Genomic DNA, 6,901 nt, shown 5'->3' with positions numbered 1-6,901 from the left:
AAGTGATGATAGCCATAATTAAGTCTTCATCATTCGAGCAACGCTATTGGTTAAAAAGAAGATAGAATAATGTAAAAGTGGTCCCTGAAAAACCCACCATGGCACCATCACCTACAATTCAATTCTATACACTAAACTATTTGTGGAGTGGCTGTCATCCGTTGGCTGCTTCATGATGTCTAATTAAACAGCAAGGCCCGTGAATTCTTTTGAAGCACTATATATATGGTAATATGGCTATGTATCAGTTCATGAATTCATTTTTTTTCCTCTCAAAATAATGACAGGATAATCCTATGCACATATTTGCTTTCCCCTCAAAAATGAAACAAACATAATGACAAGACATTAGGATCTCCAGTGAAACATATAATTGCCCATAAAGAGTCAGATGACAAGTCTCCATCACCATCCAATTTGGATACTGAGCATGAGAATGCTCGAACTTCAAAGCAGAGCATGTAGTACTGCTTGTGGAGCTGCTTTAAACTCATGCATGGAGTTGGAGACCAAGTGACTTGACCATGTGAAGCCAACGATTGCAAGCTTGTGTTTTTAAATTGATATTCTTGAAGATCAATATAAATTTAAGGGAAATAGGCAGACAGGCATGCAATTCTTTTATTTTATATTTTATCTGACTTTTTGATCACTCCTTTTCTTGCAGCACTGTAGTGATTTCACTTTGTCCCCGCATGCTCTATCTTTTTCCTGAGCATTTTTTTTTTCTCTGCTTCTTCTTTTCCCTTTCCCCATTTCTTGCCCAATTATTTTCCTCTTCCTCTTGTTCGTGGTCCCAATTGTATATCTTGCTGAAAGCTACTTCACGAACAAATAAAATAGCAAATTATTCTCGAAAATGTTTGCTTAATCAACTCTTGATGCAACTTCCCCTATCAATTAGTGTATATAATTGTATGAGATTCATGTGCATTAATGGTTACAAATATGCTACTTCGATGTCCCAATTAATTATTATTGTGAGCTGTGTTTTTTGCTTCTTTTTTTTTTTCAAAATAAAATAAAATTATAGGGACAAAAAAAAGATCAATCTGTGGTCTGACACTCTATATTATAGGGAGACAAGGAAAACAGGTGTCATGATCTTTCTAAAGATCTTGTGATCTAGAATAGTATGCTGATTTAATTGATGTAATTTGTTTGACACAGTTGATAAACACCTCTAATACAATTGTTTAGTCCATGTCTATCCAATTAATTAATCTAATTGCTGTTATACACATGATTCAACAGAAAGCTCATTATTATCGGTACAATAATATGGATATAAATATATATACTTTATTAGACACGTCAGAGATAGACGTGCCCGGCCCAAAAAGCCCAAGTAAATGTTTGGGTTATTCTCTTCTATTAAATTTAAATAGGAAAAAAATTTTATTCACGGTGGTCCAAAAAAAAAAAAAAGAAAAAAAAAAAAAAGATGAATACGTTCGCATCATCGTCAATTCGTGTCAGGACCAACACAAAAGAGGTAAATCACCAACGGCACACCTCAGAATTAGATATCTTTTTCTTCTATTAATCTAATATTGCTGCTTTCTTGTTACAAACTTAAGTAAGGGAACAATAATATTTTTTGTTCGTGGGCTTGGAGATTGTCAAAAATAGGAGGTTTAAACTTGAATTAGATTGCACAATGGTCGAGACTCGAAAGAGATTTGGGGCCATACTTGATTCGACGTACGGCAGCCCACCATTAAGTTGGACGTTAGGAGTTCGTTGATGCGGAACGATTCCTTATTATTTTTAATAAATTATTATTTTTTTATAATTTTTAGATTTTTTTAGTATTTTATATATTTTTTATTTTTTTTAAAATCCATTTAGAAATTTTAATAAAATTGTGAATTTAAAATTTTTCCTTTTCAGTAAGTTTTTTTTTTATATATAAATTAGAAATTGAGGTAGGATTTTTATTCCTATCTTTATCTTAGCATTTGAAGTTCATCCTCAGTTATTAAATATTTTATTTAAAAAAAAAAATCCAAAGGAAGGATATTTTTTATCCTGTCCGGTGTTATTTGATATCAAAACTAGTAAGCTCCGATTGAAAAAGTCGAGCATAAAATTTAATAGAAGGTCGTCGTGGTCGTGATCGTGATTGACGCATAGGTTTCGGCTGAGGAAGCCTCACACCGTGGTCGTAGCATACAAGACGAGATTGATGATTTATAAAGACAAATCACATATTTAACCAAGCGTGTAGCTGCGGCGACATGAAATTTGGTAATCGTAAAATCTCAGATCGTGACTCTGAGTCTACCTTCTAGAACCTGTATCACCATCGGACTACATATCGGGAACGTCATGGTTAGGAGGAGCTTTATGGAGACCTTATTTTTCAGGTTGATCTGCTAGAGTTTTCTGCTACGTCACAGACCTAGGAATTCATTGATTGACTTAATCAAGTGGAGAATTTTTTTATTACAAGGAAGTACTAGATTAGGTGAAAATAAAATTAATTGTCTTTGAACTCAGAGGTTTAGCATCGATATGGTGGGAGCACTTGCAATGCTCACGAGACCGATAAAGCAAGATTAAAAGTCACTTTCTCCTCTTTGATTATATTCAAACTTTATTCTAGGAAGATTAGGTTTCGCCATAGAAGATAATAATTTCGACATCCGAGATGACCAAGATGGATTCAAAGATAATTTAGAAGAGGAATTTGACCTAGAAGAAATTGAAAAGAAATTTTAATTTCAAGTTAAAGATGAGATCAAGATGATTAGCGATCCAGCGTAGGACGATGATAACGCTGACAATGGTAGTTATATAACTGAAAAATGCAACAGTACTTAATGTTGATGCCATTAAATCTGAGTTTGCTATTTCAAGGGAATCAGAAGAATCTAGCTATTCTTGGGCTTTAGTTCAGTTGGAGTTGAAAGGTTATTGGATGATGAAAGATAAAGGTGTCAATGAAGAATCCAAATTTGAAAGTGAATAGCAAGGAAACTCCTTCAGGCCCACTGACCAAGGAACAAGAGAAATAATGATAAACTATAGTAGCAGAAATTCGATCAGTGCAGTGTGCAGAAGCCAAAGAAATATGGCTCGCCAGCAATCATCACAAAGCAGCTGTTTCAGAATTAACTTTCAGCGATATTGTTCCTTTTGGAAGAAAAAAAAAAACATTCAGAATTTTATCGATGTATCAATGGCGCCAGCACTTGTACTGAGTAACAGCGGGAAGCTTCACTACATAGCAAAACTTGGTAATGAGTTTATCACACACAGTGGCCCTACATTGTACTGAAAACACTTGCTGAACATTATGAAGATTCATGCCACCATTCTTGTCCAACTTGCAAATCAATGAAGTATCACGCGTTCAGAAGTCGAATAGAGTCCTCGAAACATGTTCCAACAGCTCACACTTTGATAAGGTTTCAATCAAAATGGAAAGGGAGCTTCTGAAAGGAGCCATGGATCTGGAGGAGTCACTGAAAATGCTTGTCACTCTACAAGAAGCTTCAGATTTCATGGTTGGCTCTCTGTTAAAGGATAAGGGAAAAGATGAATCATCCAGAAACAAAGTACATCGGAAGAATGAATACATACTCCAAAACTAGGATTTCTTTTGATGGGTCCGTCAATCAATTCTTCAAAGCAAATTATGATACCATGAATAAGGGCAGAGAGAGCTATCCCCATCTTTTATCAATAGAAGTATCATGAATATGCCACACGTAGATCAATTTGGCCTTTGGCGGTTGATCCTACCGGAGAATGCCGATGAATGAACCATCGGTGAGTTGATGGGATGCTAACTTGATCGCCAATCGCCTAGCAATGAGAATTGGCTAGTAGATTTGCTGGAACCTAAACAGAAGAAGATAAAAGAAAGAGAATTAAAATGACGATCAGGAGGTTTCTCGACGCACAAACAAGAAGTAGAATGAAAAGGAGTTTAGGGTTTCGAATGCATGTGTACGCGTACCTGTGCTCGTAGGGGTGGATCACCTTTTATAGGATGATGGTTGTTGTTTTCCCCTTGTCTTGAGATTCATGCTGTTATCATTTTCCTAAAATAATTTGTGCGATTATTATCATTTTCCTTTATAATCCAAGATTTGTGTGATTGTTATTCTTTTCCAGAAATAATCTGAGATTTTGCATTGAGGTATCAAGAAGACGAGCGCCCAAAGAGATGGGGTGTCATGGAGTTGAGGGTGCCAAGGAGTCGGGGATGCCATGAAGTTGGGGGTACCACAAAGTTGAGGGCCAAAGAGTCAAGATTGCCAAGAAGACGAAGCAAATTCAATTTTCCATTAGCCTAGCTAAACCGACACCTCAGTAGGATCACTAACCTCCCTTATCCATGTGGCACTCTCTGATTACCCCCGAATCATAAGTTACCTTTTTAAGTCTAGTCGAAGGAGGTGAGAGTCCGACTGACTAAACTGTTGTGTGACAAAATGGGCTAATTCTAGCTACCTTGACCGCTCAAGCTACGCGACAATTCCTTAGGTATTTCTGAAGAAATTATGTATTAAATATCAGTATGCCTCTATTATTATATCTTTAAATACAATCACTCCTTTTAAACATGCCGCCCGTGTCATCTATCTTGCTTCTTGAGTCTAGAAGGCATCAGTCTGTATTCGAAGTTGCATCACATTAATGTGATGTGACCCACAGTAGAAAAGACTAAGTGTCCTTTACTAGGTAATGATTACTGAGATTTGATTTATTCCATGCGCTTGATCCTTGTGCAAAGGGGAGGCTGCTATCGCAGCCTAAAGAATTTTGACCCCGACAATATTCGAGTCGGGGGGAGTTTGAGCCCTGAAAATGACAAGGCGATATGATACACGCCCAACCCATGTACGAAGTGGAGGTTGCTATCACAACCTAAAGTATATCGACCCTGACTCTGTCTGAGTCAGGGGAGTTTGAGCCCTAAAAAAAATAATACGATATGATACTCGCTCGACCCTTTTGTGAAGGGGAGATTGTTATTGTAGACTAAAGGATCTTGATCTCGACTTTGTCCTAGTCGGGGGAGTTCGGGCCCTAAAAAAGACAAAGGCGAGAGGATCTGAATCTAGCAAAAAATGTTTATTTGTTGATAAAGAATGACAAAAATAAAGCATAGTCCTAAAAGGATAATTTAAAGATACTGAATCGATTTAAGATGAATAATGCTTTAAGTGGTTGGCGCTCCACGGGAAATTGAGTTACTTGCCGTTGGCTTTTACCAAATAGTATGCACTAGAAGCATTCTTATACATTTGTTGGATCGTAAAGTTCGCTAGAGGGAGGGAGGGTGAATAGCTATCATCGAAAATCGTAAATTAAATCGAGTACACAGCGGAAGAGAAAAATTGAAGCAATGCTATCAAATCAATTTTACTTGGTTCGGAGCTTTCGTCGACTTCTACTCCAAGGCTCGCACGTGAAAGTGCTTTCGTTGGGCAATCACTAATAATTTGCAAAAAGTATTACACAATTTAGTAATGAACAATAAAAAATACCGACAACAAGGAAAATGAAATTAAGTCGTAGGTTGTCGGAGGAGCTTCGCAGCGTTGTAGGAGCATCTTTGGAGTAGCGCGCAAGAGAGTAATCGTAGTAGAAAGTTGTGTTTGGCTCTTGGTGGAAGACTGATTATATAAGTAATTTTGGGCCCTTGGATCCATTCCGGGCACCTGGACCATGACGTCGGCCAACCAATCAGTGTGCTACACTCTAGCGACGAGATAACTTCGGGCATTCCGGGCACCTAGACCAGTTCCGGGCGCCCGAACCCCTTTTCTAGCAACTCTTTTTCCTGCAAGAAAAGGTTAGTCCGAGGCAATAAAAATTATACTACCCTGCAAAATAAAGTTAGCACAGTATAACAAATAGAGTAGTAATTAGATTCTATCTCCTCGAGACCATAATCTAGTCAAGATCTCAACTTAGATTTCCCAAATGGATCTAAGTTGAATCGACGTCTACTGTTCCCTCAAACGGGGAACACGTCCTTACAAAGTTACTCTCTTCTAGTGACTTACCTTAACTTACCGTCTTACCAGACATCTGGTCATCCTGTCGACCTATCTGGACTTCATGCCAGCTATCTGATCGACCCGTTGACCTAGCTGGACTTTCCTGCAACACTGAGTTAGCATAATAGATAAAACAGTAAAGTAAGACAGTGTTAACAGATTTCAAGATTCGCTGGTCTGGTCGACTGTGCGCGGTCGACCGGAAACTAGTCAATCACATATAACCTAGGGTTACCTCTCCTAGGGTTGCCCAGCTTCACTTACTAAGACTTCCATTGCCTGACTTCACTCACCAGGACTTCCACCACCTAGCTTCACTTACTAGGGTCCGACCTTACTCATCAAGACTTCCACTACCTACCTTCACTCACTAGGGCATGACTTCACTCACTCGGACTTCCATCACCTAGCTTCACTCACTAGGGCCTAGCTTCACTCACCAAGACTTCCACTTTGCCTAACCTCTAGTTATGACTAGTCACTCAGTAGACTTCTCACCTGCCTATTCTTTGGGTAGGACTTATCTTTGCTAGTTATCTAGTCCTGACTAGACTTCTCTCTTCCAAACATCAAGTCCTGTTTGGATCAATCTTTGTTCAAATTGACTAAACTTAGGTATATTATCAAACATCGAAACCCTAGAGGTAGATTGCACCAACAAGATTACCTAGAAGGGTCCTCCCATTGGGGTTCCAATTTATTAACGTCACCAACTGGCTTGACCTTCTTCTAAACTAGGTCTCTGATTTGAAAAGCATGAGGAATGACTTGCTTGTCAAGCAACTTCCTTTTCTCTAGTTTTTGTGATTAGGTCTAGGTCCAGGAGTCATTTTTTAGAATTATCCGGTTCATAAGTGCTGGTGCAGGAAGCACCAGATGAT

The sequence above is a fragment of the Zingiber officinale genome, chromosome 11B (genome assembly GCF_018446385.1).
Source record: "Zingiber officinale cultivar Zhangliang chromosome 11B, Zo_v1.1, whole genome shotgun sequence".
NCBI lineage: Eukaryota > Viridiplantae > Streptophyta > Magnoliopsida > Zingiberales > Zingiberaceae > Zingiber > Zingiber officinale.
The sequence above is the reverse complement of the archived record's forward strand: the minus strand, read 5'-3'. Positions refer to the sequence as shown.